Genomic DNA, 27,187 nt, shown 5'->3' on the forward strand with positions numbered 1-27,187 from the left:
TGGCTTTGTGAAGAATATAAAAAATAGAAAAGATAGAGAAAAATGTATTTCTTTAAAAATTAAAACTTAGTCAAGTGAGAAAAACTGTATCTCTAGATCTATGAGAACATGGTTAATGCCTTCCCAAAGACAAAACACTCATAAAATAATGTGATTGTTTCAAGCAAAGCATTCAGTATATTTCTAAATCAGCTAAACACCTTTCTTCATATTGTCATTGCTCAGAGGATATTCCAGGTGTTTCACATAGGGCCATCTATAAACAGTAAATCCAGTGCCTTGGCTTCAAAGCTAAATACAACAACATGGCATGAAATGGATGAAAGTTATAGCAGAAGGAAAGAGAAAAAGAAGGGAGTGATGGAAAACAGGGCTTGGAGCATAGAAATTGTATAATTCTTACTATATTTAACTTAATGTTATCTACCCCAGAGAAACCTCATTCACAGAACACTCTTTAACCCACACACTTGAACTCAGTGAGCCAAAGGCTACCAACACTCCTAACCATAGCCCATTTTGCCAAGACGACACTCTTCTCAAGGAACGCATCCACCAGCTGGCTAGTGACCTATGATATCTGTAGCCTGGAAAGACAAGGTAATTTGATCTATTCAGATTCTTCTCTTGGGAACCTCAACTGAGAGACACCATTTCCTGTTTGCAATGAGGCAGAAAAAGTAATCATGTGGAATGTGATTGTCATATTTATGGCTGAACACCAAATTAATGACAGAGTCCTCTGAAAATTCCTTAAAAGAAAACACTTCATCTCACTTAGCTTGAAAGCATCTCTGCTCTTTGTTACTAAAAAAGCATTAACCACATATAAAACTGGTGAATCAGATTAAGATCTTTGGATGTACCAATGTCACTTTCCTGGTTTTAATATCATATCACAGTTATGCAAAATGTTACCATGGGGGAAACTGGGTGAAGGACACAGAGGACCTCTCTGTACTGTTTTTTTCCCCCAACTTCCTGTGAATCTCTATTTATTTTAAAATAAAGTTTTTTTTTAAACAAGTATTAAATTAAAAAAAAAAACAAAAACCACTTGCCTATTTGTATTAGTTTCCTAGCACTGCGATGACAAAGTCCCACAAACTGGGTAGCTTAAAACAAAGATTTATTGTCCCTCAGTTCTGGAGGCTCAAAGTCCAAAATCAAGGTGTCCACAAAGCCATGATTCCATGAAACCTGTAAGGAAACTATTCCTTGCCCCTTCTAGCTTCTGGTGGCTTGTTGGCAATCTTTGGTTCTCCTTGCCTATCATGCCTCACCCCAGTCCTCCGCTGTCACATGGCATTCTTCCTGGGTGTACCTGTCTTCACATAGTCATCTTCTTTTTTTTTTTTTTTTTTTAAAGATTTTATTTATTTATTTGAGAGAGAGAATGAGATAGAGAGAGCATGAGAGTGGGGAGGGTCAGGGGGAGAAGCAGACTCCCTGCTGAGCAGAGAGCCCGATGTGGGACTCGATCCCAGGACTCCAGGATCATGACCTGAGCCGAAGGCAGTCGCTTAACCAACTGAGCCACCCAGGCGCCCCTTCACATAGTCATCTTCTTATAAGGACGTCATACTAGATTAGGGGCCCACCCTACTCCATTATGACCTCAGCTTTACTAAGTACATCATCTGCAATAATCCTATTCACAAATAAGGTCACATTCTGAGGTACTGGGGTTTAGGACTTCAAAATACTATGTTTGGGGGAAGGCACAATTCAACCTATAATACTATCCCTTCAAAGATCTAATTCGAGAGCTTACTATTTTTCACAATTGAAAGCTTTTCCACTTATTCATTAAAAAAAATCTTTGGAGGCATCTGGATGGCTCAGTTGGTAGTGTCTGCCTTAGGCTAGGGTCATGATCTCAGGGTCCTGGGATGGAGCCCAGCGTCAGGCTTTCTGCTCGGTGGGGAGTCTGTTTCTCCCTCTCCCTCTAGGCTCTCTCTCAAGTAAATAAATAAAATCTTTAAAAAATAAATCTTTTACCTCCAAATGTATCAGTCATTATGTTAGTTGCTGTGAACACAGAAATTACTAGTATAAAGAGTCCAGCTTGGGTTTTTTATCTTTCTTCTATACACATCAAAAACAAAGGCTTCTGACATATTCCTTGAGGAATTTTTGAGGTCAATCTTCATAGTCCAACTATGAGTGCTCATACGTGTTCAACAAATGTCAGTCTATTATAATTCTCTGCAGCACATTTATATCTGGTGATTTCTTGCTCATTTGCTAATTTATTTGCTAGATCCTGCTCTACCACTAAAATGTAAGCTTTTTGAGGATAATGTCCTTACCTGTTTTTATTCCTCCAATATATCCCCATAAACTAGAAAAGTTCTCAACCTAGTAGGCACTCAATTATTTGTTTAAAAAATTAATATGCAACAAAACAACATTCATTTAGCATCTGTATGTCAGACTACCTATATAATCCCTTTCTATCCACATATGACAACCTTACCAGGTAGATGCTGGAGCTCTAATGCACACTTCAAATTGAAGCTTCAAGAAATTTTGACATAACCATCCTGACACACAAGTGTGAGAAGAAGGAGTCAAATGAGGCACGATGACAACTTCAAACCAATTATAGCCCAATTCTGCAACTGCAGTTATTCTTATGCTCCTACATCCCATTGAAAATGCTCAGCGTCCTGTATTTGGGAAATCATCCCAGTTAATGTTCCGGAAATACATTTCATTTTAGTGTCTAGAGATAAAATCCAAACCAGATAGAATTTCCATGCTTGAAATAGAAATAGTTGGAGAGATGTTTGGATTTAAATATAAAATACATTTGGCTTTCATCTAATCATAGAATCAGAAGATTGAATAAAACCTCCAGTGGCCAATAACAACAAGCCACCACAATTCAAGTATTCCAAATATGAAGGGTGTTTGAAATCAAAGGCTAATTTCATTTACAATGTGTGTAATTGATCCAAGAAATGACAATTCAAAATCTAAACATTAAAGTAAGAATAACTCAAGCCACTTGAAAAACCTTTCAATATGATTCAAACTTTTAATTTTCACAGAAGTTATTTCATAAAAATGATTTTCATGTAAGGCTTTATTTTTATTAAACTGAATGTTTCTTCCTAGGAAGAATCAAAAACCAAATTTCTTCAATTTTATTTTTGAAGTAATATCTTCTGACTTGCTATATTACTAGAAGTAATTCATACATATATGTATATTGCTATACAGTCATATATATATCTTCATATAACAATATATGCATACATGATAGTTTTTTATGCCTAACCAAATTTGAGACCAATAAAAATATCATGTCATGACAGAAATCATGTCATGATAGAAATGGAATAGAAATAACTTGGTAAGAAAGAAGGAATTAATATTATATATAATTAATGTTAATATATATATAATTCCAGGTAGTCGCTGTGTTAAACTTCAGTGTTTTACAAAATTAATTCTTTTAAACTGACTCCTGTCATCAGCCTTGATTCTTAGGGGTTGCTAACATTTTGAAAATAACCCATCATTTGTACTTAAATTACTTTTTTTTCAAAGATACAGCCCCACCTTTTTATTGGTCTTTCAATTATTGATCCACTAGAGTATCTATATAATGACAGGGTGGGGTATTTTTCATACACAGAATCCAAATTTAAAGCTAGAAAGAATCTAGAGACTTATCCCATAGTCATCTGATAGGCAATATTACTAAGGCAACAGCAGATAGGGACCTACCCAATATCACACAGAACTCTGGTAGGAAATCTATGATATAAAGCAAACTTGTGGCAAATACACCCCAAGATCTGCAGGCTAAGTGAGGGTTATGCATAGCATGAAGCAACAGAAACGTAACAACTGGGGAACATCTAGAGTTTCCCTAAACTGTGGTCAACTGGCAAACAAAGTGTGCAGGGCTGAGCTTCAGAAAGAAGGTGCTCATAAACAAATGCAATTTGTGGAAGAAATAAGCTAAGAAAGGGGATATATGAAGTTTGAGGGCACAAAAAGCAAAACAAACAACAACAAAAAATAAAAGTCTCCCAGCAGAAGGGAAACAGAAAAAAACTGAAGATATAGGAGGACATCACTAAAAACACTTTCCTTGAGCAAGAAACCCCAAACCTAATTTCTATGATAATTCCAGATAAGAGTACCAGTCTATGCTCATCGTTTTACATTTTGAAAACAAATCCAGTTTTGAAGATAATTTTTTACTTACCAAACCTGCTATTGGTGTGGATAATCTATTGATCTTCTTAATGACGCCAGGTTTAAGTTTATTAACCAAACTGAAAGTAAATAAAGAAATAACATATGCAATTACAAGAATGCCAGTATCAGTTTCGTATTCTTTTTAACATTTTCAAAAATCTTGTATATCATTAGTCCATCCCCCATATGTGATTCAGAGCCAAGAGCCCGATAAAAGGCAAACAACCAAGAAAACAAATCAAGAAACAAAGAAGAACCTCACTGCAAACAATGGTTAGGGTCCTCTCAGACCATATAGACACACTGCTATACTCAAAGCCATGTCCCTAAAAATAGTTCCACATTTGTTAAAGGTAGTATTTGATTCTGTTCCAAGAGCCAGTTTAAGAATCTCTCTCGTTACAATAATCTAGTTCTCTTGGACCTAAGAATAATTTTTTCTATTAATCATTTTTATTAATTTTTTTCCTCAAACTGTTTTTTATTTTAAAAGGTAATTTCAAACCACATTATTTTTCCAGATTTGTTTACTGAAGTATAGTTGACACATAATATATTAGTTTTAGGTGTACAACATAGTGGTTAGACATTTATATACATTATGAAATGATCACTATTATAAGTCTAGTTACCATCTGTCATCATACAAAGTAATTATATTATTGACTATATTCCCTATAACTATATAATATATATGTCTATATTCCCTATATTCCCTTTATGTCTCCATGACTTATTTATTTTATTATCAGAGTGTATACCTCTTAATCCCACTTCACCCATTCTCCCTACCCCCGCCCCTCTGGCAACTCTCAGTTTGTTCTCTGTATTTATGAGTCTATTTCTGTTTGTTTTGTGTTTTAGATTCTACATGTAAATGAAATCATACAGTATTTGTCTTTCTCTGTCTGACTTATTTCACTTAGCATAATATTCCCTAGATCTATCCATGGGTACAAAATACAACTGTATTTTGCCAGATTTAAAGGGTACAGTGGAACGCATCCTAATGGCCAGCTAGTTCTTACTGGTAACTCATTAAAATATGTGAGTGATTGCTTTGTTACCATAACAGAATGCCTGGATAAAAATTAAATGTACCAGAACTCCCCAAAATGGACTAACAGTTACTTCAGAATCTAATACTGAACACATTAAAGTTGCTATGACAGAATCTGCAAAGATATCCATAAGTCTCTACATCCCAGAACACGAGGAAAGAAGCCACCTTTGAAGGCTGTAACTTAGAGTAAAATTCTTGGTTCTAAATCTAGTTATTGTGAACTCTATGTTTTTTGTTGCTGTTCAATGATACAGTCTAAGCCTTGGAGACATTTAATACTATAGTAATGCTTTTCTACTAATGCTAGCTTGGTTAATTAATCATTAGTCACTGTCAGAAAACAGTAATTTAAAACATGATTTTCCTATTCAATAATCTAGCTACAAAAAGCAATTCTTTATTCTGTAAACAGAGCTCCAAAAAGAAAGCAAATATAGGAGAAAGAATCAAACATTCTTAATTTACTGGTCTCCTCTTCACAATGGGCAACAGAAAAAAAAAAAAAATCTGACACTTGTGGAATGTCACTCCTTCAACATTCCAGAGATTTATATATACACTTGAATGTGCTAAAAATAAAGAAGACAAAAGTCTCAATTTAATAACCTTCAGAATGTTGTTCAGCAGGATTCAAAAGTACACAATGATGGCTTACGAAGATTTAGTCTGGTGAACAAAAGATGTTTTTTCTGTTTTCATAGTTTCTTCACACAAAGATCTTCAGACATCTTAATATAAATAAAATTGCCCCCTCAATTAAGCATTTCCTAGGACTGTTACCCTCTGATTCCTAATTTCTTGTTTGTGCACTGAAAGCCAGGTAGGAAGGAAGGCTTTCTCCCTTCATAGCTGAATTATTTTTCTTTAATGGCTCGCCGAGAAGCTAGAAAAAAATTTGAGCAGGCTTCTAAGAAATGACAGTTCCAAATTAATTCTTCTAGTTGTTCCCTATTTACCAGGTATGCAATGTATAGAAGCACTAATAACTGGAACTACTTAATAGCAACATTATTCTGGCACAGTATAAATCAAGAAATTCATAGAGTTGTTGACCACTAGCTTGGCAGTGACTTTCCTACGGTAACTTGGATCTTAAAATGTAATCTTTCGGGATGCCTGGGTGGCTCAGTCGGTTAAGCAGGTTAAGTGTTTGCCTTTGGCTCAAGTCAGGATCCCAGCCAGGCGCCCTGCTCAAATGACTCAAATAAATAAATAAAATCTTTAAAAAAAAAATGTAATCTTTCAGTGACATAAAAATTAGAGACTAAAAAGAGTTGGGCCAAATTATCAAATGTCAGGAAAGTCTGGCATCGGTTGTCTTTATTGGAGGAAGAGTGTTATAAATTCCTCCCCCGCCCATTTGAGTCACTGATGACTTTGGCCAGATCATTCAATTTACCTGTTTAACTTCACTTACCCTTTTTATATTACAGTGTTAGCAATACCAAGAGCATTTTTTAAAAACACTTTCTGGAATGGATAATAATACAGCCTACACTCAATCGAGGCAGCAAAAGGAAGGGATTGAAGGAAGTAAAGGAACCAGCACAGATAAATGATGTCTCCCAAAAATGAGTTGCTTCCTCCCTCATCAGAAGTTTCCACAGCTGTTAGTTACATAGAAGCAACATACACACTGTGGACTGGCTTCCTTTTCTCCTCCGGAGCCTCCTAGTATGTGTACAAACACAGAAATAACCACTGTGCCTAACACACAAACTACCCTGTAAAAGTTGTGCACTAGAGGAAAACGCTGTTTTACTTTGTCAAATGTTAAAATGGTACCAGTTCTAAGCACTAGAGCATGGAGAAAATGCACATATGGTTTTGGCAACTAGTGAACATCCAATCAAATTAGGAATCACAAATAATGATTTTCACATACAATTAAAGGAAAAACTTTTAGGGTATTTCTTCTAGGGAGGAAAATACCCTACATTTCATAATTTCAAATTAGATTCCATAAAATTGAAACTTCTGTGAAATTTAAGGATATCTTAAAAAAGTAGGGGCATAGTCTTATACCAAATAAAATACAAGTGCCACACAAGGGAGATACTACTATCTTTTATAAATAAAACTTCTTTGCATAATAAGGGTTCTTCAATTACACATGTGGAATTCGTAAAGGCAACACTCACTTGAGGTCACTGGCTCTATTTAAGAATCATATAACATGATAACCTTCCAGTTGCCTCTGTACACAAGGAAGTAGAGGCAGTCAAGGGACCATTTTATCTGCCTGCAAGCCCACCATTCCTCTAATCCTAAATATAATTATACCTCAACTCCCCCAAGCCTTCCCTCAGGCCATGGCACAAACCTAGTATGTGCTTTGCTAGCACATCAGAGGTTTGCTCTTTTGGTAAGATTAAAACCAGAAGAGAAAACACCTAGTCATTTGCTATCTCCGGTGGTAGACCACACTGGCAAAAGCCTGCAACCCCTCTCCTTCAGCTCATCCCTACATTGTTGCCTGCTTCCTTTTCTTCTTCTCTCCAAAACACCCTGCCCACTTCCTCCAACGGGAGCTGAGTTACATAACAGATGCTCGAAGGCTGCCTCTGTTCTGAAACCTTGTCACCAGTGTATGTGTCCTGACTTTAAATATAACTCAGAGGTGACACTCCAAGAAAACTGTACATAAAGTTCAGTGTAACATCTAGATCAGTTATAAATGGTTTCAATGAGAACTAGAATTTGGTGCTCTCTTAGTCTCCAGAAACTAGCTCCAAATGCCAAGCCTCATCTCCCCTTTATCAGAAAGCTCTTCAGCAGGGACACCTTTCAATTTCCTATTTCCGAAGATTTTTTCCAAATGTCCTAGAGACATTGACCTCAAAGAGCATATCAGTACATTGAGAGTGAACTTTCTAACCTATGAATTATTTGGTCAGTCAGTCACACATGCATATTTCTATTATCTTTCTGCTGACTACATTTTCTAAATATATATCCCATTAGTCAAATTTTCTTTTCTTTTTTTTTTTTTAAAGATTTTATTTATTTATTTGACAGAGAAAGACAGAGCAAGAGAGGGAACACAAACGGGGAGTGGGAGAGGGAGAAGCAGACTCCCTGCCGAGCAGGGAGCCCGATGCGGGACTCGATCCCGGGACTCCAGGATCATGACCTGAGCCGAAGGCAGTCGCTTAACCAACTGAGCCACCGAGGCGCCCCAAATTTTCTTATTAGTAACTACATTTAAAAATTTTTTTTAAAGATTTTATTTATTTATTTGACAGAGAGACTGCGAGAGAGGGAACACAAGCAGGGGGAGTGGGAGAAGGAGAAGCAGGCTGCCCACCAAGCAGGGAGCCCGATGCGGGGCTCGATCCCAGGACCCTGGGATCATGACCTGAGCCAAAGGCAGATGCTTAATGACTGAGCCACCCAGGCGCCCCTTGGTAACTACATTTTAAAAGATGTAATGAAGACATTATATATTTCCTTACAAATTAAAGAACAATGATTTTTTTATCTGTTATTTAGCACATCTTCATTTGCCTAGTTTTCTTCTAGATGCAACTCTGCCCACAAATATTTGAATGCTTACTAAAGACAGAGCACTGCACTAATTAGACAGTGAAACTGCTAAGTACAAGGAAATTCTCTCCTTCCAAATATCTCCTTAACACTTAGCGGTGTACCTGGTATTGCGTAGGTGCTTTAAAAATATTTGCAAAAACCCGCTATCTAACTTTTAATACAGAAATTTTTCTGTGATTCAAAACCTCTATCTTCTTTATAGAAATAAAATTAGAAAAATGTTACCTTTTCATTTCACTCAAATGTGAGAAATGGTTTTTAGCTTTCCCCAAAAAGGACACCTCCCCTCTGTTAGGTTTTCTGTTGCCAGACAAGTCAAACCTTGATGTTGTTTCTCTTGTCAAATGTTGACCAAGAGAATAAACTCTCTATCAGATATATTAATTTAGACAAGTTACCTTAAGCAAATTCTTTCCTAAGACTTTTCATTAATTACCTCCATTTAAATGCATAAGCTATAATCTCTCTAAAATAAAAACCACTCTGAGTAGTTAGTGATCACATTTCCTTGGGTAAAATAAGAAGCATATATAATCTAAAATTTTAAAGTTTGGGGCATGTGGGTGGCTCAGTTAAGCATCCAACTCTTGATTTTGGCTCAGGTCGTGATCTCAGGATTGTAAGATTGAGCCGCATCTGGCTCCATACTGGGTGTGGAGCCTGCTTAAGATTCTCTCTCTCCCTCAGCCCTTCCCCCCTTCTCTAAAAAAAAAAACAAAAAAAAAAATTAAAGTTTAAAAGCATTCAATATAAAAATTTATGGTCACCTTAATACTTTCAAAGACTGGTAGTAAAATTAATATGTTTAATTTCTAAAATTCCTGCGGTAATTTTGAACAGTGCTGAGTTGGAACACAAATAGTTTACAATAAGTGCTAAGATGGGAAAGTGTGCAAGAGCAACAAGTCAGTATCAATACACCTGACGATTATAGTTTTATTATGATAGGACTCTCTTATTTAGCCTCCCTGTTAGGCCTGAAGCATCCTGAAGTGAGTTGAGCAAAGCTTGAGAGGTCTGAAAACGGACTCCTCAAGACATTTCTGAATACCACATCAATAGCGAAATGCATCTAGCAGGGGGACTATGAGTTCCAGCCCTGGTTCTGCTGTTTACTACTAAGTGACATCTCTAAATTCCTCTCCACCCCTTGATGCAGATGAGAGTGATACGTTATTCTCTCATGTGGACTTGGGTTCACTCCAATTTTTGCCACTGTGAAAATGCTTCCGATGCAGGTCTGTACGCATACCTTCATCCCTTACAGTTTCCTATATTCTATTTCTAGAAATAAAATCAACAGTGTCAAGCTCTTGATACTTGTCTGGAAAGGAACTTGGCAATGCGAAATCAATTTACTTTTGGGCCAGCAGGTAGCATTCAGGTGCCCACCTCAACCGCGCAGGCTAGACCCGCAGTGCGGTCCCTCTTCACCTGCACACCGCACTCACTGCATGATCTTCCACAGAGAGGCCTTGCCTTTCTACACCACTCTTCAGGGATGTACAAGATCTCACCGATTTTATCTATCACACTATAGATATTTAAGTTGTTTTTGATATTTTCCACTAGGAAGAAGCTTTATACATATTTCCCCCATTTTGTAATCTTATTTTTTTTATTCCCGAAAGGGAAGATTATTGGGAAAAGTCCTGTAATTTTTTATGGTAAGTTAATATATATTTATATTAATTAAAAACTAGCATACAAGTACATGATAGGTATTGTCACATTGTTTTTCAGAGCTGTACCAGCTTATATTCAATTGGTCATTTTGAGTATATACCATTTTGCCATAATATGCCATCATTTGGTAACATTTCAAATTATTTACCACCTTCAATTAAAAGAGTATCTGGTTTTCACATAATTCTTTCTTACTAATGAAGGTGAAGATTTTACTGCTTATTTCCAGTAGTAGTTCTTTATTTGTGAAGTATTTGGTCACATCCTTTGCTCATTTGTCTACTGAGGTTTTCAAGTGTGTATCTATCTCACCAGTTTATTTGAAATCTAGATAATGTTTAAGTCATTTTGCTTAATGTATTTTTCTCAGAATGTTGTCAGAATATCTATTTATATATAGATTTAAATCTATTTTTTTTCCTTCTCCTTCAAAGCTTAGAATTTTAAACTGCCTCCAAAGATTTTAACTCTTCAATTTTATTTTTTAGCTTTCTATTATCTTAACCTAGGCTATTTATTGGTGGGCTTAAAAATTCATTCCTAGCCAATTATTTATCCCAGTACAATGAACTGATTTATCTCTTCTGCATGCTTTCATATCTCCTTTATCACAAATTCCTACATGTAAGAATGTATTTTGGACCTTGTTCCTATATTAATATGCACATTTATAAAGCAATCCACAATTTTTAATTACTGTGCTTTGTCATGTTTGTCACATGTTCTAATGTTGGGACAGACAAGCTCATTTCACAGAAATTTTTATTTTTATAATTTTTCCTATTCTAACCTGCTTATTCTTCCATGTGAATGTTAAAATAATACTTATAAAGACAAGCCTGACTAGATTTAACATGAGTATTGGATTAAAATTATAAATTAATTGACATCTATTACCCTATGTAGAAATATAGCTTATCATTTCATCTCTTAAATCTTACAGCTTACCATAACATTTTCGACATCCAAGATAACAGTCTCACACATTTCTCTAAAGAAAACAGTGTTTTAAACCTTGTCACTATTACTTTTAACCCCTTGGATCTGATCTAATTTTCTGACTGGTGATTGTTAATACATAAAAAATTCTAGAGATTAAGTCTCTCATATAAGGCAATTGCTCTACTTTTAACTGATGTGATACCATTATATATTTGTTCTTTTTACAATATTCATTTATTTAGCTTACTTCTCAATACACTGACCAGAATTACCATACTTGCATTATTTCACAGCCAACACATTGTTTTCCATGTGCCTACCTGAACCCCTTTATTACATGAAAACTGACTTCAATAATAACTTCTTGCTGATCAACATTAATAAAATTCTCGTATCTCATACATCTAGCATACACATTACTTCCTTGTATTTTTGGTAGACCATCATTCTCATTTCTGTCTCAGAGGTCCTATCACTGAAATGCTGTCTGTTCTCCTCTTAGTAATTTATATTTAGGGCAGGAAAGCCTTATAGATGGTACACACAGGTTTATGAAACAGGACTGAAGCCACAATACAAAATACCTGCAAAATTTGCAATGAGTCTGTACAATGTAACTACTGTCACAGAAGTGAACTTCTAAATTGATGTTTGCTAAGCTAGGTTTCAAATAAACTATTTTTTAAATGATGTTTTGTTATATGTAGATATCAAATTACAGAAAAAAATTGACTACGCATCTTAAAAACAGAACATATAGACTGGCAACCACAAAATGCTAACATAAAGAGAAAGCAGTTTAAAATTGTAAAATTGTCTTTATGAACCTGAACACTTGCATCTTCCTTTGACTACTAGAGGGTTATCAAATAATATGGAAACTTCAAAGCTTATAATACTTTAAGTGAAGAAAAATCTTTTTTTTAAGATTTTATTTATTTATTTATTTATTTGAGAGAGGGAAAGAGAATGCGAGCATGTGCATACAAGCAAGGGGAAGGGCAGCGGGAAGGGGGAGAATCCCAGGCAGAGTCTGCTGAGCGCGGAGTCTGTTGCAGGGCTCTATTTCAGGACCCTGAGATCATGACCTGAGCCAAGACCTAGAGTCAGACGTTCAACCAACTGAGCCACCCAGGCGCCCCAGAAAAATCATTTTTATTACTTATATTGCAAATGGCCATAATACGGATGAGGATCAATGGATAGTGTTGGCATGCTGGAGAGATGTATGGAAACAAGTGTCCTCCTCAGGAAATTCTTTTTTTTTTATGTTATGTTAATCACCATACATTACATCATTAGTTTTTGATGAAGTGTTCCATGATTCATTGGTTGCGTATAACACCCAGTGCTCCATTCAATACATGCCCTCTTTAATACCCATCACCAGGCTAACCCATCCCCCTACCCCTCTCCCCTCTAGAACCCTCAGTTTGTTTCTCAGAGTCCATAGTCTCTCATGGTTCGTCTCCCCCTCCGATTCCCCCCCTTCATTTTTCCCTTCCTACTATCTTCTTCTTTTTTTAACATATAATGTATTATTTGTTTCAGAGCTACAGGTCTGTGATTCAACAGTCTTACACAATTTACAGCACTCACCATAGCACATACCCTCCCCAATGTCTATCACCCAGCCACCCCATCCCTCCCACCCCCCACCACTCCAGCAGCCCTCAGTTTGTCTCCTCAGGAAATTCTAAACCAGAAAGAACTCTAAAAAAAAAAATGTCTTCATTAAAGAAGGCCCTCTGGGCTTCACATGGAACATGGCAAAGAAGCCCAAGGGCCCACTGGTATCACTGCCATTCAATGTGTGAAACTCTCCAACTATTACAAAAGACAGAGCTCTCTTGCATGAATGAGAAGTGACAAAGTTCTTTGTCATGCTTTAAAACAATCACCCAAGAATCCCATAGAAAATTAACAGGAATTTTTAAAAATAATTTTTCTCCTTCTACTGAATGCATCTTTAACTAAACATCATGTTTTGTTTATGTAGACAGTGTAGTGGTCACATGGCATAATAAATTAAAATAGGATTTTTCAAACCAAATAGGTGAACATCTTGATTCACTTTTTCCAAGCTGTGAGCCAATGAAAAGAAGGCCTCGCAACAGTGTGAGAAGAGTTTTCTCAATAATTTGAGCCAAGTTCAAAAAGACACACTTCTGAGATACGGCTCACATGTAAACTTCTGCGGCATGGCTGGCTGACATGGGATAAGCAAGGATTGGCAATACTCCAGGGATGGTAAGTATAGACTGACTAACCAGAGACACACCCAATAAATTTATCTTCAAATATATCTTCTTACTTCATAAGGTAAATAAAGAATGTTTTCATTTTAGCATTTCTAAGATTGCTATCATAAGATGAGTGTGAAATTACTAACTCCTATCACTAGCTAGATATGCCTCAACTAAATACGTTTAGAGAAGAGAAATAATTCTGCTAGAACCACAGAGTGAGAGAGGTTTGGATATTTAGGTAGTGGCAAATCTCATATTTTTAAAAATATATAGTAAGGTCCTGGTGAACACTAATAAACATTGCAGATAGGGGACTGATTAACAAATACTGTCAATAATTAACAAGGAACTGAAGTCATCTTACTTTGTCAATCCTTTTACTAATTGAAAAAAAAAACCCAAATTAGATTTTGTTCCCATCTCACTGTTTAGGAAAGCCAAGAAAGATTACCTGTCTAAGATATACAGTAAAAGATTTAACTGTAACAGACTTCAACCAGCAGAGTATTCTTTAGCCCTCAACTCAATGAGATCTCAGTCAATCAAACTAAATGATACTAAAATGATTAACAGAAGATACTAACTTCAATAGTCAATCAGATTAAAAGACAATAAAGGCACATTATCCTCATTATGCAGGTATGTATCTTGTCTAAAACCTCAGTGCAGAGTTTTATACCCAATTTAGACTATCTGAAATGTCAGAAAACTGCCAGTTGGGTGGAAGCTATAATAAGCTCACTTCCTCTAACTCTTGACTTTGATATTTCAGAATGCCAGCTCAAAAAGGATAAACTATGACTAACGGATAAAAGACTGCTGAAATTAGATAAAATAATAAGAAAGCTCTTTAATGATGTTAATGAACCAGAATGCCTAGAGACTGTTAATAGGCAACAAGCAGACCCCGTATTTCACAAGAATCCATTTTCCTGGCCGTGAACCAAGCAGAAGTCAGCCTTTTCTTGTAAGAAAATGAATTCAGAGTTTTAAAATATCCTAATCATATTTCAGCTAAAACTTGAGATCTCTTTTGGGTAAAATATTCTCAAAGACAGACGGCTTACTATATTTACCATGAATTTAAGAGTCAGGACTTTTAATACCAGACTCTGAATGGCAGATTGTGCTTTCCGGGTAGGCATTAGAACTCAGGTCCAGGTTTACCCAGCAGTGAAGCCTCTTAATCATTTCACAGGCCAACCAGCTAGGCTCTCTTCACTACAGATTTATACAGAACAGTGTTACCTAGGCTTTCCCCCACCCCAACATTACACCTTTTAGATTAGTATGCTTCATTAACCAGTGGCCGTACATAATGCGATTTTCAATTAAGAGAATGATTTTTTTTTTTTTTAATACAAACATCACACAGGGCTTTGATGCCCCTCAGTAGACTACAACTGCTGATTACCATAGCTTAATACTTACTTACGCTACTTTTGGAAAACATTCATTTAAAGAATACTGGGTACCAAACATATTGACTAGACTTAATCTGGTTAACGCACAAAACCCCCGATTGGTATTATTCCAGCTAGGAAACAATCTAAGAATGAGCTTTTGGAAGTTGTGAATTAAAGTGACTTTTTTTAAACCAATATAAAACATGCATCCAAATGTTTGCTGTGAACTTATGTATTTAACAGTACAGCTTGTGGTCAAAACAGTTTTTCATCAACTCTGAATATCCTCACTGGTAACAATATGCTCCTCCTCTCAGGTTGGGTATGGTTTTTACAAATCACCTCAAATCATTCAGAGACCAGGCTGGTGCATAAATTGCATTTTAATAAAAACAAAAACAAACAAACAAACAAAAAACTGTCACACAAGTATGTTTAATGATCTTGTTATGGAGGCAATGCCCCAAAAAGGGGAACCCTAAAAATAATTTAAGTGATAGTTCATCACTGGCAGTATATACCCACAAAGTGACTTCTTTGAAAAGATCACCTGTTTGGGCTATATGCTCTCACATGTCTACAAACAACTCAATACTTCATAGGCACACTTCGTAGCTAAGGCTTATCCTGACTTGTGGAGAAAGTTATTTCATTGCAAACCTCTAAATAGTCCACACTCATAGCTAAGGTAGCTTTCAGATCACATGCATCTTTCTAACCATCATTCCCCCCATCTTCTGAACACATTAGGACACATTTAAATTCTATAGTTTTCAAATTAATATAAAGTAATTTCCTAACACTGACCAATTAGATTGACCATGTGGTCTACTAGAATTAGTTTAAACATATTTGGCAATGGCACTTCCAAATATACATCAGAAGAGGACAAGAAACACCCCTTAAACTTTACTTGTGGCCCTTCTTCAGATGCCTGCTCTGCTATGTATTAGGCAGAACCACATGAAATTGACATTTCTGAAGGTCACAGAGGGTTGAATATCAACAACTGCATATGGTTCAATTTAATAATATTGCTCTAAGACAAAAAATTTGAACATCTACCAACAGAGCTAATGAGATAGATGTTATTATCTACATGGCCATCTTCCTAGCAACAACTTTTATTTATGCAAAGATAGTTTATATAAACCTTAATATACATATTATGGAATTTTGCAACTCTGTGAGATAGGCAGATCAGATATGCTGATCTCCACTTCACGGATGAGAAAATAAGGCTCAGATGCTAATTGCTCAAATGTCCAAAAGTAATAGGGCAAGGAATCAAACCTAAGCCCTTTGACTCCTGATCTTTGCTGAAGCAACCTTCCTTTAAAAGAAGAAGAAGGTAGCGGGAGGGGAAGAATGAAGCAGGGGAAATCGGAGGGGTAGACGAACCATGAGAGACGATAGACTCTGAAAAACAAACTGAGGGTTCTAGAGGGGAGGGGGGTGGGAGGATGGGTTAGCCTGGTGGTGGGTATTGAGGAGGGCACATTCTGCATAGAGCACTGGGTGTTGTGCACAAACAATGAATCATGGAACACCTCATCTAAAACTAATGATGTACTGTATGGGGATTAACATAAGAATAAAATAAAAAAATAAAATAAAAATAAAAGGATAATCAAAATCATCTAAATAGAAGCACATATACTCCCAATGTTTACTTTGTGGACAGATTCCATAAATACCTATGTGATAAGTGTCTAGATTGGAGTACTTAAGCCCTTTCAAAAATGTGGGTGCATACTCAAGGGCATTCTTATAATTTATTTGCTCACTTCTGCAACTGCACCCTCACCAGGGACTTCATCTTTACATCCCACAGGCATGCCTCCCCTTCACCCCCAAAGGTCACATACCTGGCTAACTGCACTATGCATCCACTGGGGGACAAAACAGTGGGACTAAACACACAATGTAGGCTCCATACCATCAGTCATGCCACCAGCCTAGTTTACTTATGATAACAAAATCCTGGGATGTGATTTTCAATAATATATTAATTGAATGAATGGCCCATGGGTCATTGACTCAAATTGATGGTGGCAATGTGAGGACTCCACTTAAAGCTTAAAAGAAAAATTTGCTAGTGCTTAAATTTGTTCTACAAGCATCACTATTTACAGATGAAGAAAAAAGTTTTATATTAACTTCTAAACCAGGCAATTCCATATGTTAGAACATTCAGAGGGAAGGGCACTTGGGTGGCTCAGTCGTTAAGTGTCTGCCTTCTGCTCAGGTCATGATCCCAGGGTCCTGGGATCGAGCCCCACATTGGGCTCCCTGCTCAGTGGGAAGCCTGCTTCTCCCTCTCCCACCCCCCCGCTTGTGTTCCCTCTCACGCTGTGTCTCTTTCTGTCAAATAAAATAAATAAATAAATAAATAACTTTAAAAAAAAAAAAAGAATATTCAGAGGGAGAGCTGGTGCAATGTAATAAGGCTTCCTCCTCAACCACCCACCCCTACTGGCCCATCAAGCAATAACAGAATCTTTCTTGTTTACTAATTTAAAATAATATATATTTCACCAATGCTATCTTTAGATGCAGAGACTGATAACCCCTTCCTACTGTCTGGTACTGTGGGGGGTGTCAATTTGCAGAGATCAAATCTCACTTGTTACCAAGAAAACAGATCTGTGATTATGGTGGCCATGGAGGGAAGAGTGAAGACAACTCACAACACACATACACATCTTCGCTTTTGAATTATTTTTTAACTGCTTTAAATACTTACTCACACAACAGAACACCATTCTCCAGAGAAGCTCGAAAATCCTTTGTTTCAAAATTCTTCTCTGTTACTGCCTGAAAAAAACAAGATTTGGGTATTAATTTTCTCTTAATCAGGGTTAATACAGTCAAATTTAGCATTAGATTAATTAATATGCATCTAATGTTATCTTGAAGGATGTGCATATATCATCAAAAGTTGTCCCCAATAGGAAATTACATGTGGTTCTATGTTACAAAGAGAGAGATGAGCCATTTTAGTATTAACAAATATAAACAGGAAAAAAAAAAAAAAACAACCCACGATGAGAGTTTTCTGTAATGGAACCATTTTATGGGTAATCAACAAAAGTTAGAAGCTACATTTCCAACATCTTTTCTATAAAAATTCTATGGGCAATCTAGCCTACTAAGAGTAAATAAAAACAGATTAAGATATAAACTTGAAATATCAACTCTATGCACATCATTAATTTCAATTCCATCCTTCAATTTCTCAAGTTTCATGACAAAGCTGAATTGCAGAGGGCATGCTCTCCTTAAATGGATTCATGGACTGGCCCTGATTTGTGTAATGAGCCATATTTACTGAAACATCCTAGAGAGAGGGCTATGAAATCCTGACACAGAGAGACAAAAGACAGGCACGGAAGACGGTACGTACTTTAAACAGACAATTCCCCACTTAAGGCTATGACATAAGAACAGACCACCTACAGTTACCACAACCAATGTTCCTTAGTGAAGCCCCTGGAAAAATATGTACAGATCCTGTCTCTTGAGGGTGGAGTAGCTGAGAGGAAAGGGGGTCTTAGAGAGGCCGGAGTAGGAATAAGCTGTTCCAAGAACAAGTCCTGACACTGGGTCCCCAGTTAAGGTGTGGGCAGTGTGCATGGCAATAGCAGTGACCCCAGTGGACCTACAGATGTATCCACCACCTGCAGGCAGGAGTCCTTGCTCCACCTGCCACTTCAGGGAGAAATACCATATTGGAAATCTGATTTGGGAAGTCCCTGATCTTAAACCCTAAGTAGCTACGAATCTCCTGCTGTCCTTACTCACCACGGCTAGGTCTTCAGCCCACCTACAATCCCTGTATGCATTCCGCATCTTTTCCATGGTGCCCAACATCACCACGGCTAGGCATATTGTCTGTTAACTGACAAGCAGTTATTTTGTAGAATAGAAGTTAGTTTCTCATAAGCTGGTTCTGTAATTATGGATGGGAGCCTGGGCCAGGAGGTAACACACTCAAACACAAGAAGTAGGGGATCCCTTCCCATACACAGCATTAATCTACAAAAAGGCTACATTGCCCCATGAATGGAACATTGGCTGAGTATCTCTGTTACAGGCACTTATCTGGATGGTGGAGATCTAAAGAAAAAAAATGCAGAAGCTCTTCCCTCAAGGACCTCACAGCCACATAAGTAAAACACAAAGTTTAAAAATGCAATAAAACAGGGGCTCCTGGGTGGCTTAGTTGTTAAGTATCTGCCTTTGGCTCACGTCATGGTCCTGGGATCCTGGAATCGAGCCCAACATTGGGCTCCCTGCTCAGCGGGAAGTCTGCTTCTCCCGCTCCTACTCCCCCCTGTTTGCATTCCTCTCTCACTGTCTCTCTGTCAAATAAATAAATAAAATAAAATAATAAAATAAAATAAAATAAAATAAAATAAAAATGCAATAAAACATATCCAAACAGAGTGGTACATTCCTTTGGGGAAAACCTTGAGTGCCTCATGGATTACTCCAGCTAGCCAGGTGCTCATAGTTTGTGCAGCACAAACTCTCTTGAATTCTGCCCCAAAGAGATCCAAAATAAACTCAAGATGAGCACTGAGGGGCGCTTGGGTGGCTCAGTCAGTTAAGCATCTTGATTTTGGCTCAGGTCATGATCTTAGAGTCCTGGGATCGAGCCCTACATCAAGCTCCGAGCTAAGTGGGGAGTCTGCTTGAGGATTCTCTCTCTCCCTCTGCCCACATGCCCCCACTCACTCTCTCTCTCTCTCAAAAATAAATAAATGATAAAAAAAAAAAAAAAAAGATGGGCGCCTGGGTGGCTCAGATGGTTGAGCGTCTGCCTTCGGCTCAGGTCATGATCCCAGGGTCCTGGGATCGAGTCCCACATCGGGCTCTCTGCTCCTTGGGAGCCTGCTTCTCCCTCTGCCTCTCTCTCTGTGTCTCTCATGAATAAATAAATAAAATCTTTAAAAAAAAAGATGAGCATTGATCCCAACTAGTGAAAACACAATAAGATCTCATTTATCTGGGAACTCCTATCCAAAGCCAAAAAGGCATGAAAAAGTCCCAGGAACACCCAAAACAGATGTCAAAGTCCATTCTCTCTAGTCAGGACAGCCCCCTCAGAGCCCCCAATACTGAATTATCCACTCCTGACACAATCTGGTGATTAAGTTCCCACATTAACCTAGAGTAGAAGAGGTGAGTTAGAAGAAAGAAGAGTTGTACCTATTGACACATGGAGGGCAGTGAAGAGTGACAGTCAATGGCCCTGAATGGGGCCGATCAAGAGGGCAGGACAGCCAATGGCAAAATGGAAAGAGAAAGGGCTCATGTCAGACAAAAGTATATTCATACTCCACTTTCATTACCTAAGAGCTGTCTGACCTTAAGCAAGTTAAATAACCTCTCTGAACCTGTCTACACATCTGAAACAAGGGAAGTATCACCTACTTACTAGCTTGCAATGGCCAAGATGCTATGCAATCAAATACTTAAGGGTAGCTAACAGTTTAAAGCTTAACCTCATCACAGGGACTGACCTTCGAGTTAGCACTCTGACAACATGCTCTGAAAATTAACCCTCCGAGGAACACCTCTGCACCATAGATAAAGCCGGGTTACATTCCGAATATGAAGTAGAAATAATGAAATATACAGATATTCAGAAAGCCCAAGTATCCAGAATGGTTTATTCCCCGAAAAAGACTACAGAAAGGCAAAAATCATAGTACCTGGATTTTGGACCACCCCTATCCATATGTCAAAATATTAACCTACTCCTGTGTATGTGTATATGTATATATACACTCTTGTATATAATACATATATATTAATCTAAATGATAAAATTAAAATGATACAAAATCTAAATAAATCTAAATAATGATATAAAATGAGACTCCATTTAAACTGTATTTCTAAAGAAGACTGAATATAAAAGCTAAACAAAGATTTTTAAATAACAGTCCATATTTAGGGGCCTGGGAATCTGGCAAACTCTGTACATTACTGAAGGTGTTATAAAATAATACAACCTTTCTAGAATGCAATTTGTGATATGTATTTGAAGTCTTAAGTTTGCATACTCTGAAGCACACAAGTGCAGACCCAGGAATTTATACTAAGACAACAGGACAAGAACGCAGAGACATGACACAAGAATTGTCTCACAGCATTATGTGGAATAGGAACAATTATAAACATCATGAATGTCCATTAAGAAATTGGTTAAATTAACCATTCACAAAGATAAACTCAAAGGGGATGAAAGACCTCAATGTGAGACAGGAATCTATCAAAATCCTAGAGGAGAACATAGGCAATACCCTCTTTGACATCACCCACAGCAACTTCTTTCAAGATACATCTCCAAAAGCTAGTGAAACAAAAGCAAAAATGAACTTTTGGGACTGCATCAAGATAAAAAGCTTCTGCACAGCAAAGGAAACAGTCAACAAAACAAAGAGGCCACCCAAAGAATGGGAGAAGATATTTGCAAATGACACTACAGATAAAGGGCTGGTATCCAAGATCTATAAAGAGCTTCTCAAACTCAACACCTAAAAAACAAATAATCAAGTCAAAAAGTGGGCAGAAGATATGAAAAGACACTTCCCTGAAGAAGACATACAAATGGCTAACAGACACATGAAAAAGTGTTCATCATCATTAGCCATCAGGGAAATTCAAATCAAAACCACATTGAGATACCACCTTACACCAGTTAGAATGGCAAAAATGGACAGGGAAAGAAACAACAAATGTTGGAGAGGTTGTGGAGAAAGGAGAACCCTCTTACACTGTTGGTGGGAATGCAAGTTGGTACAGCCACTTTGGAAAACAGTGTGGAGGTGCCTCAAAAATTTAAAAATGGAGCTACCCCATGACCCAGCAATTGCACTCCTGGGTATTTACCCCAAAGACACAGATATAGTGAAAAGAAGGGCCATATGCACCCCAATGTTCATAGCAGCAATGTCCGCCATAGCCAAACTGTGGAAAGAGCTGAGATGCCCTTCAACAGACGAATGGATAAAGAAGATGTGGTCCATATATACAATGGAATATTACTCAGCCATCAGAAAGGATGAATACCCAACTTTTACATCAACATGGATGGGACTGGAGGAGATTATGCTAAGTGAAATAAGTCAAGCAGAGAAAGTCAATTATCATATGGTTTCACTTATTTGTGGAACATAAGGAATAGCATGGAGGACACTAGGAGAAGGAAGGGAAAAATGAGGGGGGGGGAATTGGAGGGAGAGATGAACCATGAGACACTATGGACTCTAAGAAACAAACAGGGTTTTAGAGGGGAGGAGGGAGAGGAGATTGGTTAGCCCAGTGATGGGTATTAAGAAGGGCACGTACTGCATGGAGCACTGGGTGTTATACGAAAACAATGGATTATGGAACACATCAAAAACTAATGATGTATTTATGGTGACTAACATAACATAATAAAAATTTAAAAAAAAAGTATGTACTTAACTAAGCATGCTAACCTCCAAGAAACCTTTCTTTGAAGAGTTAAGGGATTTGTCTGATCATCACATTTAGCAAGATAAAATTGCTATTTTAAATTGAAATAAAATTATTTCTATTTTTACATAAAAAAATAAATTTTATGACTCTAAAAAAAAAAGAAATTGGTTAAATTATGATAAAACCATAAAACAGAAAACTACATGAAATTTAAACTCACATTATGAAAGTAGTTTACTTCTAAAGAATACTTAATGTAGGGGCGCCTGGGTGGCTCAGTCGGTTAAATGTCTCCCTTCGGCTCAGGTCATGATCCCGGGATCCTGGGATCGAGCCCCAAGTCAGGCTCCCTGCTCAATGGGGATCCTGCTTCTCCCTCTCCCTCTGCCACTCCCCCTCTGTCCCTATCCCTGCTTGTGTTCCCTCCTCTCTAATAAATAAATAAAATCTTTTAAAAAAACCACTTAACGTATTAATTATAAAGTAATTTATGGACTACATGAAATATACCAATTACTACAACTCTATAGTAGGTGTTATATAAATAAAGATGGAATATATTAACAGTAATTGTTTCTAAGTGGTGGAATTATACCTTATTTAAATATATTTTTGCTTATTTTTATTTTTATTTTTATTTATTTATTTTTTAAGATTTTATTTATTTATTTGAGAGAGAGAGAATGAGAAAGAGAGCACATGAGAGGGGTTAGGGTCAGAGGGAGAAGCAGACTCCCTGCTGAGCAGGGAGCCCGATGTGGGACTCGATCCAGGGACTCTAGGATCATGACCTGAGCCGAAGGCAGTCGCTTAACCAACTGAGCCACCCAGGCGCCCTATTTTTGCTTATTTTTATTCTGTAACGACCACAGGTATTTCTTGTGCAATAGATATACAAGCTAATTAACATTTTAAAAAAATCAAAAAGGCCAGAAACCATCAGATTTGAGTTAATTTCCTGTATCTCCCACATTTAAAGAATAAAGGAAATTTTTATGCTATGTAATTTTTCTCATTATCTATGCAATCTACATAATCCTTAAATTTAATAATCCTTAATTTCCCCTTTTGCTAGTGAGAAAATTAAGGCTCAGAAAGTTTAACTTTCTAGAAAGTTACAGAACCATCCACATGCAACCGACACCAAAAACCTACAGCGTTTTACAAGTACTCAGAGTATCCCAACTTCATCACACACTAAATGTTTCTAAACTAAAAAAGTTGTCTTCAATCTGTATGTAGATTTTTTAAAATCTAAATTAGTATATTAGACCATGCAATATGTCTTCTAAAATAATCCTCCACTGTTCTGGATATAAAAAGTAATTTGGTAAATTAAAAATGTTCCAATTATCTTTTTTATAATGTTCCCGGATAAAAGAAATCTGTGTCTTAATACATAATGAGTGTGTGTGTGTGTGTGTGTGTGTGTGTGAGCACGTGAGAGAAAGAGCGAATATGGCACTCTATACATTAATAAAATGAAAAATTAAGTGGGTTAAGAGTTTCCTTGGACATTTTCATGTACAAAATGCTCATACTGTGTATGCTAGCTAACTCAACCTCAGTAATAAAAACATCTGATTATTGTGAAGTAAAAATTTTTAATCAGCAAATTATATATCCGTGTAAATTTATATAAACTCATCTAAGACCCATCCTAAGGAACTAAAACAAAAAAGTTTTTCCTAGAGTTTTAAATCAAAAAAAGAAAGCATAAATTTATTTTTAAATATTTTACTTGTTTGAGAGAGAAGGAGAGCAAGAGGGAGAGAGAGAGAATCTCAGGCAGACTCCACACTGAGCACAGGGCCCATCTCAGGGCTCCATCTCACAACCTGAGATCATGACCTGAACCAAAACCAAGGGACGCTCAACCGACTGAGCCACCCAGGTGCCCCCTAGAAAGCATAAATTAATAGCAGGGATTTTCGGTATATAGTGCTACCTGGGCCATGTTCATTAAGAAACCTACAACAGGCATCTACCATTGCCAGGTGGGGCCAGGTCAGGCTCCAGAGCCCCTGCTATTTCCTACCTGTAACTCTGGAGAAGCCTCTTAACTTCCTAGTGTTCTGATCTGTGCATGGCGATACAAAGTACCCACCTCACAGGGTTACTGAGAATTAAATGAGATAAAGTAATGAGGCACTCAACACTTGCCTGACTCAGGAGCACTGACAAATGTTAGCTAGGATAATTAGCTGTTACTATCCATTTGTAGAATGAAGATAAAAAGTTTCATCTTATCAAACAAAAATCTGTTTTGCCAGACATATCCCTTAATTAAAGGAAGAAACTGATTTACTACATTATAAAAATCCACGAGACTACTTTCTGTATCCTGGAAAGTGTACAAATTATAGAGATCTGTAAAGGACCTCAAATATAGTGAAGGCAGTTTGTTCAAAAAAAATTAAATCATACTTTAAAATATAAACTCATCCTTATTGTAAGAATTCAGTATGCTGAAAGAAATTCCAGAACCTTGAAAGAACAAACTGCCTAGGAGTTCTAATCTAACAATTACTATTGCGTTCAGTAATTTTGAACCTTACTCATTAGCAAGTTATTTGAGGTGTGATACATTTTACGTAATGAGGTGTGATTCATAGGAACCAAATACAGAAAGACTCTGTGTTTCCCTCTTAAGTTATCAGAAGTCAACACAAACAAGAGTCATAATCACAATGCAGTCAAACAGCCACAACTTGCCTTCTATAAAACCTTGGTTTTTCCCTCTTTCATGCCCCTTTCCATATTTTTCCTAATGCAGGTAAAGAAAACCATTACCTGAACTAACCTGAGAGGGACATCAGACAAAAAGACCTGGGGTTGAATCCTAGACCCATCTCTCGACACACTTGTGACAAGCCACTGCTCAGTCCCCTAACTAGAACAAGACACCAGATATTTGCCCTATCTACTCCACAGGTCACAGATGATATGTAAAAAATACTTGACTCCTCTAAAAAACAAACAAAAATCAACTACACACTAGAGGCAGGCCAGCCCTGTGTCCTGGGTGCTGACAGGCTCTGTTATTGGAAAGAAGCTGTCAGCGGTCAGAGACAGGACCCACCGTGAGGCTCTTGGGTGAGAAGCTTCTCCTGGAGTCCATTACTCTCTCCAAGCATTTTAAGGGTAGAGCAGCAGGCCAAAAGCATACTCCCCATAAACCCTGCTGCCAAAACCCGTCTTTCCACCTGTAGCCTCCAGAGGAGCTCAGGATAGGAAGTTTTCAAAGGGCAGATTGTGAGGAAGAAAATTATCAGCTAAGTATTCTGGCAATAAATGCAAGTTCACAAATTCCAAAAAAGCCATCTCTTTTGCTATGAAATGTATTATTTTAATAAACCAATGGGAGTTACCTTCATACCCTTTACTGCATTGTTCATGGTTTTATTTTAATCCTCTGGCTGGATGAGATTTCCCACCACTATAAGCAACATGTTTCTCTATGGCTGCATCTCTCCCTTCCAATTCTGACCACATAATCCACATGACTTAAATCTCAAACATTCTGGGACCTTCTCAAAGACCACTTCATACCAGACTTGTTATCAGCAAAACACCCCACTAGCGCAAGTCAGCAGACACTCATCTTGTTTAAATTTTTCAATTCCTTTTAAGCAGCCATGTAAAAGATGTTTAGAATCCAAAATGCACTCTCGATCATATTTTTGTGGGAATCACAGTATAAAAACACAGTGCCCATTTGAGCTTGTTTTAAAAGAGAGAATCTAGCGATGCTTGCAACAAAAACTAAGCTATGAGCTTCAACTGGTCTCACGATGGATTCCAAATTCAGTTACATTCTAACTGATCAACTGCTAGGTCCTGCTTAGGATACATACATATGATCATCATCATGTCAATCATTCCAACCTAAGTAATGCAAGAAAACCCAACAGGACAAAACCCAAGGAACATTTACCACCAGAAGCCACTGTGGAACACAGGACCATATCATGAAACAATTCACCAAAGATGGTTCTGCCTTAATTTTTCCATTCCAGGAGACAACTGAGTGTTCACCTTTGAATGAGAGGGCCCATACAGGGCGTTTTTTCCATAGCTGGAAGCCCCAGGCCACACACATCAAGGAGCTGTCATGCTTTTCAGTCAATCTCTAAAGCAGTCAAAGAATTAAAAACACCTCTCTCTCCTTTCTTCCATTAAAATTCATTTTGGGGCACCTGAATGGGTTAGTCAGGTAAGCATCCTACTCTTGATTTGGGCTCCGGCCGTGATTTCAGTGTGGTTGGATAGAGGCCCACATCAGATTCCATGCTGGGTGTGGAGCCTACTTGGGATTCTCTCTCCCTCTCCCTCTGCCCCTCCTCCACTCTTTCTCCCCCCTCCCCCCAAATTTTTTTTTCATTTTTGAAGTAACCACTATATGATCCCCGGAACTCCACAATACAGGTCCAAATTTTATATTCCATGAGTTATCTCTATTATTATTTATGATACAGCAATTTCGAGAGATCTTATTGATCACACATGCCCAAAACTTATAAAGACAAGGATTAAGGCACACAGTCAAAAACATTAGGTAAAAACTAAACGTAATTTAAACAGAACAAATGTCTACCT

At 37.3% G+C, this 27,187-nt stretch overlaps 1 protein-coding gene across 9 annotated transcripts in view; it reads right to left on the bottom strand.

Annotated features, from left to right (window-relative positions):
• LMO7 (LIM domain 7) overlaps positions 1–17,930 on the bottom strand; it is a 128,263-nt gene extending 110,333 nt beyond the window's left edge. For all 9 annotated transcript variants that reach the window (XM_064585995.1, XM_064585993.1, XM_064585992.1 and 6 more), the window contains exons 1-2: positions 17,860–17,930; positions 4,226–4,295 (exon numbers count right to left, since the gene is read on the bottom strand). The gene's annotated coding sequence lies outside the window, so the exon portion shown is untranslated. The remainder of the gene's footprint in view (positions 1–4,225; positions 4,296–17,859) is intronic.
• Between the last annotated feature and the right edge of the window lie 9,257 nt (positions 17,931–27,187).

The sequence above is a fragment of the Mirounga angustirostris genome, unplaced genomic scaffold (genome assembly GCF_029215605.1).
Source record: "Mirounga angustirostris isolate CCGP_5_RB_7025 unplaced genomic scaffold, mMirAng1.0.hap1 SCAF_3, whole genome shotgun sequence".
Lineage (NCBI taxonomy): Eukaryota > Metazoa > Chordata > Mammalia > Carnivora > Phocidae > Mirounga > Mirounga angustirostris.